The sequence below is a fragment of the Oncorhynchus masou genome, chromosome 6 (assembly GCF_036934945.1).
Source record: "Oncorhynchus masou masou isolate Uvic2021 chromosome 6, UVic_Omas_1.1, whole genome shotgun sequence".
NCBI classification, from domain to species: Eukaryota; Metazoa; Chordata; class Actinopteri; order Salmoniformes; family Salmonidae; genus Oncorhynchus; species Oncorhynchus masou.
Window position 1 is genome coordinate 20,592,213 of NC_088217.1, and position 15,869 is coordinate 20,608,081.

At 44.5% G+C, this 15,869-nt stretch overlaps 1 pseudogene; it reads right to left on the bottom strand.

Annotated features, from left to right (window-relative positions):
* Positions 1–15,869, bottom strand: part of LOC135541501 (serine/threonine-protein kinase WNK2-like) — a 62,711-nt pseudogene that overhangs the window by 34,619 nt on the left and 12,223 nt on the right.

The following is a 15,869-nucleotide window of genomic DNA, read 5'->3' on the forward strand; positions in this document are numbered from 1 at the left end:
TTCCCAGACTCAGGTGGGAATAAGAGATTCCCAGACTCAGGTGGGAATAAGAGATTCCCAGACTCAGGTGGGAATAAGAGATTCCCAGACTCAGGTGGGAATAAGAGATTCCCAGACTCAGGTGGGAATAAGCAGGACATCTGCAATCCTCCGATCAGGATTTCTGGAAGACCTGGGAAATTTGGGAAAGTCATCGGGAACTTTGTAAGCCTATTAGGGGTGGATTTTGGATTGGGAAGTAATGTTGCGCTTGGCCATCATGGGAGGGACAGAGGAAGCTGAGCAAAGCAGGAAGAGGAACCAGCCCCATGCCCCTGCTGCAGCTAGGCCGGGTGTCGCTATGGCAACTGATGGGCATGGTCAAAGTTCAATCAAGCCTGTCGTATCCCTGACCTACCATTGTGCCACCTGGACCACCTGGTCTGCCTTCGCTGTCATGTGGCGATAGAAGCAGAGGCTTTTCCAAACTCAGGCCCAAGCCCAAGCCCTGGTCTTGATTAGAATGCTCAGGCACAGGAGAGGTGGGCTGGCTTTGGCCAGGCCAGTAGGCCCCGGTGTCTGGTGGTATAGGGGAGCTGGTCCTGCGAAGCCCAGCCTTTCCATAGCCTTGGCTGGGCCAGTAGGCCCCGGTGTCTGGTGGTATAGGGGAGCTGGTCCTGCGAAGCCCAGCCTTTCCATAGCCTTGGCTGGGCCAGTAGGCCCCGGTGTCTGGTGGTATAGGGGAGCTGGTCCTGCGAAGCCCAGCCTTTCCATAGCTTTGGCTGGGCCAGTACAGGGTGTCTATTGGTGTTGGGGAGCTGCTCCTGCGACTGACGATGTGTCTTAGACAGTGGTTGAGCAGGGACAGACCTCCACTAGAGGAGCGGACCAAAAGGTAAGGAGGTGGGGCAAGATGTGAGGGTGTGGTCCAGAAGGGAGATGGAGGAGCAGACAGGGAGGAGGTGATTGGGGGGAGATTGAGCAGTGAGAGGAGGTGGGGGGAGATTGATGGGGGGGTGTGGACTGGTGAGCACTGGGGAGAGGGAGGGAGAGGGGGCATTTGGGGGTAGCCTAGAGACTCCCCGGTCTCCATCCTGGTCCTCAGTAGAAGGTCAAAGCTCGCACAGGCTCTGCAGGAGTGGGAGTGGGAGTGGGAGTGGGGCAGGGGCAGGTCAGAGGGGCATTGTATGGGCTTTGTAACCAGGATGGCAGGATGGGGGTGATTGACTGATTGACTGATTGAGTCATGGTAGGAACACTGATGATGCTGGGACAGTGGAGGGGACAGGACAGGATCCTGAGGGGGAGGGGGTAGGGAGGCTGCTGCGCACTCCTCTGAAATTTCGTCCCCTTCTCGGCTCCCACGTAGGGTATTATCTCGTTTGGGACAGAGGTGGCAGTGAGAACGACTTAGTGGCTTAGGGAGGGAGTGGGCCCTGCACATGTCAATCAAGGAGGTGCTTCCACGCCTAGTGCACTGATTGCTCCCACCACAACTCACTGTCCTCTCATTGGTCCCACAACCAGCAAACCAATATTCTGCCCTCTCAGGGGAGAGAAGAGGATTCTGAGATGCAGAGGGCTCACTGAAGTAGTGCTGCTCAGGTCGATCGGACAAAAGAACACATATTTTAGTTCAGTTTGTCTTTACAAAGACAGAAACTACCCAAAACACAACATAAACAAGGAGCTAGAGAGACAAAGGGTATGTCTGACACTTGCAGTGTGAATACGTTTTGAAATGCAGTGAGGGAAAAAGTATTTGATCCCCTGCTGATTTTGTACGTTTGCCCACTGACAAAGAAATGATCAGTCTATAATTTTAATGGTAGGTTTATTTGAACAGTGAGAGAAAGAATAACAACAACAAAAATCCAGAAAAACGCATGTCAAAACTGTTATAAATTGATTTGCATTTTAATGAGGGAAATAAGCATTTGACCCCTCTGCAAAACATGACTTAGTACTTGGTGGCAAAACACTTGTTGGCAATTGACATGCGTTTTTCTGGATTTTTGTTGTTGTTATTCTGTCTCTCACTGTTCAAATAAACCTACCATTAAAATTATAGACTGATCATTTCTTTGTCAGTGGGCAAACGTACGAAATCAGCAGGGGATCAAATACTTTTTCCCTCACTGTATGAGTTTGAGACACTGGGGCATTTTGTGTGAGAGAACTTACAGATGGAGACTGGTAGGCCACCTGCGGAGGCTGTGCAGTGGGCTGCTGGTAGGCCGCCTGGTGCAGCTGGGCCTGGGACTGCACAGGTGGGCTGTAGACCTGGGGTGTAGATATGGGCTCTGGGAGGGACTGGTAGGGGGCACTGTGCTGACTGTCTAGAATAATAGGGAACAGTGTGTGGAGAAAACATTACGCCAACCTCAGACAAGAGGGGGGCGGGGGGGGGTTAGCCACAGAGATGCACTTTCTCCTTTACTGTGAGACATATTCCTCTACAAGTGATCCATTATTCACAGAAATGACTACATTTATTCCAAATTTTAACTTGTTAAACCCAGAGGAAAAGCTAAAAGTACTCGAAGTAGCAATGGCTCCTCTTGCAGCCAAATATGTATCTGCCTGCCATAGCCTGAGGGACACTGAATAATAACATCTGCATAGTGAATAGTAACTTACTTATTATTAGTATTATTGTTATTACTATTATTGTTATTTCTATTATTATTGTTGTTTATCATTCCAAATAGTAGTGGTATGGGTAGTAGGGTGATGAGAATGATAGCAGTTTAATGATGGTGGTGGTAGTAGGAGTAGTAGTAATGATGATGGTAGTTGTAGTACTGATGTAATGGTGAAGATGACAGTTATTTAGTTATAAGTTAGTTATAGTTTCATTTTCCATGTTTAGCTTGTAATATTTATTACATTTCTACTATATTGTTGTTATTTTTGTATTTACTTTTGTATTATTATTTACTACCATTTTATATTATTATTTGTTATTGTTACTTACTTTTATTACTTTTATTACAACATATATTGTATACATTGTTGCTTTGGCAATATTGATACAATGTTTTCCATGCCAATAAAGCAGCTTGAATTTGAATTTGAAAGGAAGAGATAGCGAAAGAGCTAGAGCGTAAGAAAGAAACAGAGGGACAAAGAGATTAAGCGTCATTATAATTCAAAAGCTGGGAGATGACTCAGAGCTGAGTCACTGGTGCTATTCACACCTTGCAGCAGTCTCTCTCTCTCTCTCTCTCGCTCTCTCTCTCTCGCTCGCTCACATACACACACTGATCTGCCTTCATGTCCCTGTATCTCTACCTGTCCTCTATAAGCCCTGTAGATATTCATCCGGATTACTTTGAACAGATCGGCCCTGCCTCAAGATAAGGTGACCAGTGTATGTATATGTGTGTCTGTTTCAGTTACTTTAAGTGTTGGTCCGTTTTCTTGTATGCACATTCGTCTATGTGTTTGTTTCTTTATTTTTTGTTGTTGTTTTCCTGTGTCTCTGTCTTTGCTATTAGTTCAGAGGCTGCAGAGCAGGTTCTTACATGGGGCCGGCAGGCTGCAGAGCAGGGTAAGGGGCTGGTCACCCTCTTCCTCCTCAGACTCTGCTGGGGCCAGTGGCGCCCCCTGTGGTGGTAACCCCATGCTGGGCAACTGCAGCAGAGTTGTTTATTGTAAACATTTGGTTAATAATAATATGATAACATTGATTCAGACAGACAAATAAAGGAACAAATTAAAAACCAACATCAACAACGACAAAAAGCACAAACCTGTAGCAGGTTCTGGGTCTGGGTGTCGACTGCAGGGACGGTCCGATCCCTCCTCCATTTGATGAGAGCCACTCGGTCCTTGATGGACTTTCCTACTATCTTCACATCGCTGTCCAGGAAGAAGCCCGACTCCACCTACAACAGAGAGGTTATTACTAAACTAAGCACTAAAGGGAGTGCAATGTGACGCAGCATGGCAACGTAAATGTGATTGGTCAAGATTCCCCATGCTCCAAATGTTACACATTTCTCCATTCATCTTCTCAACTGTTTAGGGTCTTCCACTAAATTGTCTTTGCTATCACTAAACCAGGAAGAACCCAGAGTCCACCTACAGAGGACAGAACAGTACACAGAATAGTAAAGGACTGGACAGTACACAGAATAGTACAGGACTGGACAGGTAAGGATGTGGCAGGGCAATGCAGACAGGACAGGGAAGGATATGGCAGGGCAATGCAGATAGGACAGGATGTGGCAGGGCAATGCAGACAGGACAGGATGTGGCAGGGCAATGCAGACAGGACAGGATGTGGCAGGGCAATGCAGATAGGACAGGATGTGGCAGGGCAATGCAGACAGGACAGGGAAGGATGTGGCAGAGCAATGCAGACAGGACAGGGAAGGATATGGCAGGGCAATGCAGATAGGACAGGATGTGGCAGGGCAATGCAGACAGGACAGGGAAGGATGTGGCAGGGCAATGCAGACCGGACAGGGAAGGATGTGGCAGGGCAATGCAGACAGGACAGGGAAGGATGTGGCAGGGCAATGCAGACAGGACAGGGAAGGATGTGGCAGGGCAATGCAGACAGGACAGGGAAGGATGTGGCAGGGCAATGCAGACAGGACAGGGAAGGATGTGGCAGGGCAGTGCAGACAGGACAGGGAAGGATGTGGCAGGGCAATGCAGACAGGACAGGGAAGGATGTGGCAGAGCAATGCAGACAGGACAGGAAAGGATTGGCAGGGCAATGCAGACAGGACATGGAAGGATGTGGCAGGGCAATGCAGACAGGACTGGGAAGGATGTGGCAGAGCAATGCAGACAGGACAGGGAAGGATGTGGCAGGGCAATGCAGATAGGACAGGATGTGGCAGGGCAATGCAGACAGGACAGGGAAGGATGTGGCAGGGCAATGCAGACAGGACAGGGAAGGATATGGCAGGGCAATGCAGATAGGACAGGATGTGGCAGGGCAATGCAGACAGGACAGGGAAGGATGTGGCAGGGCAATGCAGACAGGACAGGGAAGGATGTGGCAGAGCAATGCAGACAGGACAGGGAAGGATGTGGCAGGGCAATGCAGACAGGACAGGATGTGGCAGGGCAATGCAGACAGGACAGGGAAGGATATGGCAGGGCAATGCAGATAGGACAGGACATGACTTGGCAGGGCAATGCAGACAGGACAGGACAGGAAATAGAAGGACAAGACAGGACATATCAATGCAGAGAGGATAGGACATGACATGGTAAGGCAATGCAGACAGGGAAGGGAAGGGCACAACAGGATAGGACAAAACAAGACAGGACAGATGTTATTACTAAGAACCCTGACTCCACCTACCACAGACAGGTTATCACTAAACAGGGTCGCATATGAACTACTGTGGGAATTAGAATTGATCAGACACCATTTTAGGGACATCAGTCGTTGGTCTATCTTTGTATCACAGTCACCCAAAGATAGAAGGTTGCCCCTCCCCACCCCACCGCTCTCAGATGGGACACAGGGTCAGGCGGGGTCAACCGGAATAACTGGTTGTTGTGATTTAAATCAATACCTTCCTGGATCATACCGGCCCGTCCACGAGACCAATGACGATTTACTGATGATATAATGGGTCATTATATCAGGACAGTGTTGGGAGATGAGTCTGTTTCTGTCTGTTACTGTCCGGGATCGGTTTGAGCAAGGCGATTTGTAGATCAGTGATTCTGTGCTGTCTGACTGGAATCTCAAAAACACTATTTCATGACTATCACCAATTGTACAACAGCCCCCAGAGGCATGTTGGCATGTTGGGAGATATAGTCTGCACAGAACAGACGAAACCAAGATCACCATAGCACAGAGAGTGACAGACACTACACTCTAGAGGACTCCCCAAGTGTTTTTTTTAAACACTTATCATAGAACAAAAATATATATTTTGACTCATCAAATAAAGTGTATCTATAGTTCTGTTTCTCAGTCTACATCATATATCCATATCATACTCTGCAACTGGCACTGCAAATACACCAACCGTTTCTGAACCATGATAACGTGAGCCCTACCAGAGTTATATACAATCTCTACATATGGCTCGGCAACTCACCATCTCCTGGGCCACACCCTCTGGGGTCTCTTTCTCCAGGTCAAAGGTGAACTCGATGGCCCCGCTGTCCTTGTACTTCCCCTTCAGCTTCTTAGGGTCCTCCACCCACACCTTGAGGGCAATGGAATTCTTTTTCCCATCATCCTCCTCGGCCAGCTCCACCCTTACGCCTGTGTCCTCCGCAAAGAAGGCATGGTTCAAGAGGTCCTTTATGGTGTACCTGAGGACAACCCACATTCAGTACAGTATACACACACACACGCACGTTCACACACACACATAACACTGCTGCTGTGCAAAGGTTATGGTATCCGTTGGATCCAGAGATGTGAAATGTCAGTACACATAAAACATCAACATTAGCAGACCCAAATACTGGCACCAACTTCATACCTCAGGAGAGAAACAGTGTGTGCGTGTGCGTGCGTGTGCGTGTGCGTGTGCGTGTGTGTGTGTGTGTGTGTGTGTGTGTGTGTGTTTATTGGTCACGTACACAGCAGGTATAAAAGGTGCAGTGAAATGCTTATGCAAAGTTGGCTAGGAGATAGCGACAGAGTGATCGTGTCTGTGTGTGTATGTTGTCATTTTGTTATGTGTCTGTGTCGTGTATGTGTGTTGTGCGTATGTGTTGGTTTTTACCATTTAATGCTTTCTATCTGCTCAGTTCTTTACTTTAAAGATGGACTTGACTCTATCCACTTACCTCTCTTCCCTCCGATGGCAGATACACTCCCCGATTATCTCCTTAATCTCTGGGTCACTGATCTTATCATAACTGGCAGGCTTCACCCCCTGGAGATGCCAGACACAAATAACAACTATCTTCAGGATGACAAGTGCGAAGAATATCATATGATATCTCAAACGTTCTCACACTGACACACATTCAGACGCAAAAACAAGAACAATCTTCATGATCACAAACATGAAGAACATTTGTTTTTTGGATCCCCAGTTGCGACAGTTACTCTTCCTGGAGTCCACAAATATCAGGTGATGTCTCACAGAGTCCCAAAAACAACAACACACACAGCGTTCAACCTGCATTCTTTGTGACAGGAGTAAGATGGCTGACAAATGTCATACCCCATTAAAGAACAGATTCCCCGCAGTGCAGTGACATGGTCAGGAAGCTCCCTCTGGAAAAACATATGGGCACATGTTCCAAATATGGGTTCCAAATAGCACCCTATTCCCTATGTACTTAACTGCATAGGGAAAAGTCAATCAAAAGTAGTGCACTATGTAAGGAATAAAATACCATTTGAGACACAGACATGTTCTCCTTAAGGAGACCCTTAAGTCATTTCCATGTGTTTGATACCATTCCATTCACTACAATCCAGCCATTATTATGAGCCGTCCTCCCTCACCAGCCTCCTGTGCACTTCATTCATACTGGCATCTCTATAGTAACATTAGTGCTACTTTGATATTTCTGAGGGACTCTGTAGAAGCCTGTATCTGTGATCTTATGTAGGTTTGTTTTGTTAGTACTGACAGCTTGCATCACCATGGTAACCTTTTGGACTATTCACTGTAGATCTGTATGGCTTTGCTGTTAGTGCTAGTAAGTAAACATTGGCAATAGTAATGGGGTGGGTGGGTTGGTGCTAGTAAGAAAACATTGCTGCTAGCAATGGTGTGGGTGATAGATAGGATTGAAGATGGACTCGCTGGACTCACGCCGGTGACTTTGCGGTAGATCTGAGCAGCGTTCTGGCACTCGGAGTAGGGGTATTCTGAGGTGGCCATCTCCAACATACACATCCCGAAGGCATAGACGTCCACCGCCTCATCATAGTGCTCCTCATACATCTCAGGGGCCATGAACTCTGGGGTGCCTGGGACGACAGGGGTCAGAGAAGAGGGCAAACGTCAAAGGTCACAAGAGTTACAGGGCTCCTTCAGAAAGAAACAGAAGGTTTTTCCTTACACACTGGAACACACTCATGCTAAAATGATAAACATGCTAAGCTAATTCACATATACCGATCCAAAAGAGGCTCATTGAATTCACGAGCAGGTCTCAACAGAATTACTGTCATAATCCATGAAATGCATAGTTACAGTATAGATTCCATACTTGTTTACAGGTGATGTATTTACTACCCTTCCAAGCAGAGCATGAAAGAGCATGATTCCTCATCCTCACCGATGACACTCTTGGCAAAGGAGGCCCTCTTCAGTGTAGCTAATCCCAGGTCTCCTATTTTGACGGAACCGGTGGGGCCGGTGATGAAGATGTTGTCACACTTCAGGTCCCTGTGGATGATGGGAGGGGTCCTGGTGTGGAGGAAGTGGAGGCCCTTCAGGATCTGTCGACACCAGCTCCTCAGAACCTTGGGCTTCATCACCTTGAAACGCTTGAGATACCTGGAAGATAAAGGGCAGACCATCATCATCAAGATTTTCATCATCAAGTCCACTAACGTTACAATCCATCTGATAATGAACAACTATCATTCAACTATGAATCAAAATGTGGAGGAACTATTTCATTCCATGAAAACTGACACCAGTGGAATTTTCCCTTGTTTAAAGTTACTCTTTCTTCATTTCATAAGAACAGCTGAGGAAGGAGGTGATACCTTACCTTGTGTTTAATGTCAAGCTCAGCACTGTTGTGTGGGAGTGTGTGTGTGTGGGGGGAGGGGGCATGCTGTTGGTTGTGTGTGTCTCACGTTTTTAGTGTCCCTGAGGTCATAAGCTCTGTCACAAGAACGATGCACTTCCTTCCTTTGACCGGTGACTCCCAGAAGTCATAGAAACGCACAATGTTGGGGTGCTGGAGACCCTTCAACATCTCTGCCTCCTCCTTAAACCTCTGACGCTCCGCTTTAGTCAGTTTACGGTCCTGAGAGAAGAAAGTAGAGAAGGGGAGGTAAAGACAGAAAATAACAGGGGACACAGTTCTTTAAATTCTCTGGCATAACATCATCTCTATAATATATCCATGCTTGTGATTTTGAATATAAAGTATCAATAGAAATATTTACAAATATTGTCACTAATGATTTTATGGGGATTTGACCATGCTGCATTCAAGTTGAAAACGTCCATTAGTCACTATTCCATTCTCTCAGCAGTTATGTGATTGGACTACAAACCCATTAATGTAGGCTATGTTTGGAGTTAACTTCTTTGTGACAGGGGGGCAGTATTGAGTAGCTTGGATGAATAAGGTTCCCAGAGTAAACTGCCTGCTACTCTGTCCCAGATGCTAATATATGCATATTAGTATTGGATAGAAAACACTCTGAAGGTTCTAAAATGGTTTGAATGATGTCTGTGAGTATAAAATATGGCAGGCAAAAACCTGAGAAAAAATCCAAACAGGAAGTGGGAAATCTGAGGCTTGTAGTTTTTTTATCTCAGCCCTTTCGGCGATACAGTGGGATATTGGTTACGTAGCACTTCCTAAGGCTTCCACTAGATGTCAACCGTCTTTAGAAACTGGTTTGAGGCTTCTACTGTGAAGTGGGATTGAATGAGAGCTGAATGAGTCAGGTGTCTGGTAGAGTGCCACAGGCTGGTCACGCGCATTTCACATGAGAGTGACCTGCGTTCCATTGCTTTTCTACAGACAATGGAATTCTCCAGTTGGAACGTTATTGACGATCGATTAATTCTATACTTAGTTTGAAATGTTTCTACGACCTGTAATATAACTTTTTGAACTTTTCGTACCGACGTTCGCCTGGACCTGAACACGCGTTTGGGTTTGTGTAATAAACGCCCTAAAGAAAGAAGCAATTTGGAGATAAATGATGGACATTATCGAACAAATCAAACATGGTGGAACTGGGATTCCTGGGAGTGCATTCTGATGAAGATCATCAAAGGTAAGGGAATATTTATAATGCTATTTCTGACTAATGTTGACTACCCAAAATGGCGGATATCTTTTTGCCTGCTTTGTTGTCTGAACGCTGTACTCAGATTATTGCATGGTTTGATTTTTCCGTAAAGTTTTTTGAAATCTGACACAGCGGTTGCATTAAGGAGAAGTATATCTCTAATTCCATGTGTAACACTTGTATTTTCATCAACATTTATGATGAGTATTTCTGTAAATTGATGTGGCTCTATAAAAATCACTGCATGTTTTAGAACTACTGAACGTAACGCGCCAATGTAAAATTAGATTTTTTTTTATCTTTAGCGAACAAAACATACATGTATTGTGTAACATGAAGTCCTATGAGTGTCATCTGATGAAGATCATCAAAGGTTAGTGATTAATTTTATCTCTATTTGTGCTTTTTGTGACTCCTCTGTTTGGCTGGGAAAATGGCTGTGTTTTTCTGTGACTTTTGGTGACCTGACATGATCGTTTGTGGTGCTTCGCTGTAAAGCCTTTTTGAATTCAGACACTGTGGCTGGATTAACGAGAATTTTATCTTTAAAATGATGTCAAATACTTGTATGCTTCAGGAATTTTAATTATGAGATTGTAGTTGTTTTGATTTTGGCGCCCTGCACTTTAACTGGCTGTTGGCAAGGTGGGATGCATCCCACATTTCCCAGAGAGGTTAACGCAAGTGTGATATTTTGAGTAAGGGAAGCATAGGGATGTGAATCTCTCTTCTCATAACAGCCATGTATACAACACACATCTGTGATCTGGATGTGATGTCAGAATCACATCAGATGTGACATCATTATTTTTAAGCATGATCTAGAGCAAATATTTGTATGATATGTGGTGATGTCAGAAGTGGGATTAGAGTCTTGCTTTGTTAAACAGGTGTTGTGAATCAGATAAAGACTTCACCAGAAGTGTTGTACGATGCATTCCACAGCTGTAGTGAGGAAAGGATGAATTTAACCCCAGCGTCTGACTATACCACCTCTGGGTGACGAAGGTCCCTGTGGATCAATATTTCAGCCCCTATCCTCGCTTAGTTGTTTTATAAATAGTGAAACAGCTGACATTTAGACCTTCTACATCTTCAGAACAGTTTATATACAGTTTGGACTATTTTGAACTTTATTTTGCCACATTTCAGGCTTCAAACATAAAAATATAAAATTGTATTTTGTGAAGAATCAACAACAAGTGGGACACAATCATGAAGGGGAACAACATTTTTGCATATTTCAAACTAAGTTAACAAATCAAAAACTGAAAAATTGAGTCTGTGTGCAAAATTATTTATGCCCCTGACTTTCAGTGCAGCAAACTCTCCCCACGTTCAGTGAGAATCTCTGAATGATCCAATGTTGACCTAAATGACAAACACAGATTCATAAATATGTGGCGTTTTCCAAAGTGCCTTGCAAAGAAGGGGGCTAAACACTACTAAAATCCAGGCATCGTCCCTAACTCAGTTGCCCGGAGAGGAAGAAAACCACTCAGGCATTTCACAATGAGGCCAATGGTGACTTTAAAACAGTGCGAGTTTAATGTCTGTGATGGGAGAAAACTGAGGATGGATGAACAACATTGTAGTTACTCCACAATACTAACCTAAATGACAAAGTGAAAAGAAGGAAGCCTGTACAGAATACAAATATTCTGAAACATAAATCCTGTTTGGAAAAGGTTCTAAAGTAATACTGCAAAAAATGTGGCAAAGCAGTTCACTTTTTGTCCTGACTACAAAGTGCTAAGTTTGGGGCAAATCCAATACAACACATTACTGAGTTCCACTCTCCATACTTTCAATCATAGTGGTGGCTGCATCATGTTATGGGAAAGCTTGTAATCTTTAAGGACTGGGGAGTTTTTCAGGATAAAAAATTAACAGAATAGAGCTAAGCACAGGCAAAATCCTAGAGGAAAACCTAGTTCAGTCTGCTTTCCACCAGACACTGGGAGATGAATTCACCTGTAGGCAGGACAATAACCTAAAGTAAGTAGTGCCAAAGATGCTTCTACAAAGTAATGACTCAAGGGTGTGAATACTTATGTAAATAAGATATTTCTGTAATTCATTTTCATTAAATATGACAGAATTTCTCAAAACATATTTTTACTTAGTCATTATGGGACATTGTGTGTAGATGGGTGAGAAAAAAATATTGAATCCAGGGTGTAACACAACAAAATGTGGAATAAGTCAAGGGGTATGAATACTTTCCAAAGGCACTATAAACACACAGACACATACAAACAAACACACACACGTTTTTTTTCAGGGAAGCGTGTGCATAGTGTTACAGAGTTCCCGATTGCAGAAATAAATTATGTCCATTCACAAGCATGGATTATTGGAGGAAGGTGCCGAGTCGAATTTCACCTAAAGCCCATAACCATCTAAGCTGTCGTATATCCTAACAACTAACATATTAGTAAGCAGATGCTAGCCTATTACAGATGTAGGATCTTCATTTGATCACTCCTTTGTTGCTGAGAACTTTCCAGCAACACAGGAAATGCAGATGAGCTTCAAGATTTACATAAATTTACTGAAAACACGGTTATATTAACAGAATTGCACTTCTCATGTAGCCTAATTTTGGCCATTTAATAGTCTAACCACCGATCAAAAAATTATGGATTAAACGTTCAAATCCTGTTTCTGCAGGATTATTTTGCTGCAACAATACTGGTCAAATAAAGATCGTACATCTGTAAACCTATCCTTAATTGCCAATACTGTATTTCCTATTCGGGATCCTATTCTGGAAGGAGGTGAATGATGGTAAGGGAGTTGCTCGGGGCTATATAAGGATCATGTGACTGTCTATGGATTTTCTCCAAGGCAGGGTGTGGCTCTAACAGCATCAGCTTGCCTTACTGAGCTTTGTCATCGTGATAGAAAACAGAGAAGCTAGCAGCACTAGAGTCCTGCTCTAACAGAATGGGTGAGACCCAGAATGAATGCAATTAGCTACGATTAAATATTATGGGTTTATTGTCTCCGATACACAGCAGCCAGAGCCGATCGCTGTGTATCTTCAAATGACTTGCACAGGCGCACACTCCCCCCGTTTCCCTCTTCTCTCTCTCTGCAGAGGGGAGCACTTGTGTGTGTGTGTGTGTGTGTGTGTGTGTGTGTGTGTGTGTGTGTGTGTGTGTGTGTGTGTGTGTGTGTGTGTGTGTGTGTGTGTGTGTGTGTGTGTGTGTGTGTGTGTGTGTGTGTGTGTGTGTGTGTGTGTGTGTGTGTGTGTGTGTGTGTATATAATGGGGAGAACAAGTATTTGATACACTGCCGATTTTGCAGGTTTTCCTACTTACAAAGCATGTAGAGGTCTGTAATTTTTATCATGGGTACACTTCAACTGTGAGAGACAGAATCTAAAACAAAATCCAGAAAATGACATTGTATGATTTTTAAGTAATTAATTTGCATTTTATTGCATGACATAAGTATTTGATCACCTACCAACCAGTAAGAATTCCGGCTCTCACAGACCTGTAAGTGTTTCTTTAAGAAGCCCTCCTGTTCTCCACTCATTACCTGTATTGGGGCGGCAGGTTAGCCTAGTGGTTAGAGCGTTGTACTAGTAACCGCAAGGTTGCAAGTTCAAATCCCTGAGCTGACAAGGAACAAATCTGTCGTTCTGCCCCTGAACAGGCAGTTAACCCACTGAAAATAAGAATTTGTTCTTAACTGACTTGCCTAGTAAAACAAAGGTAAAATCATTTAAAATATTAACTGCACATGTTTGAACTCATTACCTGTATAAAAGACACCTGTCCACACACTCAATCAAACAGACTCCAACCTTTCCACAATGGCCAAGACCAGAGAGCTGTGTAAGGACATAGTGGATAAAATTGTAGATCTGCACAAGGCTGGGATGGGCTACAAGACAATAGGCAAGCAGCTTGGTGAGAAAGCAACAACTGTTGGTGCAAATTTTAGAAAATGGAAGAAGTTCAAGATGACGGTCAATCACCCTCGGTCTGGGGCTCCATGCAAGATTTCACCTCGTGGGGCATCAATGATCATGAGGAAGGTGAGGGATCAGCCCAGAACTACACGGCAGGACCTGGTCAATGACCTGAAGAGAGCTGGGACCACAGTCTCAAAGAAAACCATTAGTAACACACTACGCCATCATGGATTAAAATCCTGCAGCGCACGCAAGGTCCCCCTGCTCAAGCCAGCGCATGTCCAGGCCCGTCTGAAGTTTGCCAATGGCCATCAGGATGATCCAGAGAAGGAATGGGAGAAGGTCATGTGGTCTGATGAGACAAAAATATAGCTTTTTGGTCTAAACTCCACTCGCCGTGTTTGGAGGAAGAGGAAGGATGAGTACAACCCCAAGAACACCATCCCAACCATGAAGCATGGAGGTGGAAACATCATTCTTTGGGGATGCTTTTCTGCAAAGGGGATAAGACGACTGCACCGTATTGAGGGGAGGATGGATGGGGCCATGTATCGCGAGATCTTGGCCAACAACCTCCTTCCCTCAGTAAGAGCATTGAAGATGGGTCGTGGCTGGGTCTTCCAGCATGACAACGACCCAAAACACACAGCCAGGGAACTAAGGAGTGGCTCCGTAAGAAGTATCTCAAGGTCCTGGAGTGGCCTAGCCAGTCTCCAGACCAGAACCCAATAGAAAATCTTTGGAGGGAACTGAAAGTCCGTATTGCCCAGCGACAGCCCCGAAACCTGATGGATCTGGAGAAGGTCTATATGGAGGAGTTGGCCAAAATCCCTGCTTCAGTGTGTGCAAACCTGGTCAAGAACTACAGGAAACGTATGATCTCTGTAATTGCAAACAAAGGTTTCTGTACCAAATATTCAGTTCCGCTTTTCTGATGTATCAAAAACATATGTCATGCAATAAAATGCAAATTAATTACTTAAAAATCATACAGTGATTTTCTGGATTTTTGTTTTAGATTCCGTCTCTCACAGTTGAAGTGTACCTATGATGAAAAGTACATGCTTTGTAAGTAGGAAAACTTGCAAAATCGTCAGTGTATCAAATACTTGTTCTCCCCACTGTATATATATATTTACATATATATATATATATATATATATAAAACTGTATCCTCAGCTGATCAGACACACTGGCAGCTGGCAGTATTTTATTCCCTGAATCATGTTACATCATCCACTGATCCGAGACAATCAGGACCTGGTAAATCAGTCTGGCCCAGAGATAGGGACCGTGAGAGGGAAACACATCCATATGATCAGTTGATTTACTAAATAAGTATTAGTACATTTATAAAGTATTTCTGCAGAAGATGTCTTAGACAATCTCGGCTGTATCCCCTTTTTTCTTTTCACTCAAGTATCTCTCCCTTTTGCTATCTCTTTCATTTCCCTAATATTTCTTTATATATTTTTTTCTGTCTCTCTCTTACTCACACACATTTTTGATGTCCTGAGGCCCTGTATCACTGTATCACAGGAGCACTGAAGGGCGAGGTATTATCTCCATGGAGAGTATAATTGCTGAATTATCACTCTGCGTCCCCCCCCCACCCCCCACACACACACACACTCTTTCAGTTTATTAGAGGGAATATCTGCTCTCACAGCCTGCCTAGTTTCTGCCCTACTCCAATCACAGACGTATGCACCTTTAATCTTTCCTCTCTCGTCTCATCTCTCCTCTCTATTTTCTCCTCTCTTATCTCTCCTTTCTCCTCATCTCTCCTCTCCCTTCTCTCATCTCCTCTCCCCTCTCCTCTCCCATCTCTCCTTTCTCCTCTCCCCTCTCTCATCTCTCCTCTCCCCTCTCTCATCTCCTCCCCTCTCCTCTCCCATCTCTCTGCACTCCACTCATCTCTCCTCTCTCATCTCCTCTCCTCTCTCATCTCCCCTCTCATCTCTACTCTCATATCATCTATCCTCTCTCATCTCCTCTCCTCTCTCATCTCCCCTCCCATAT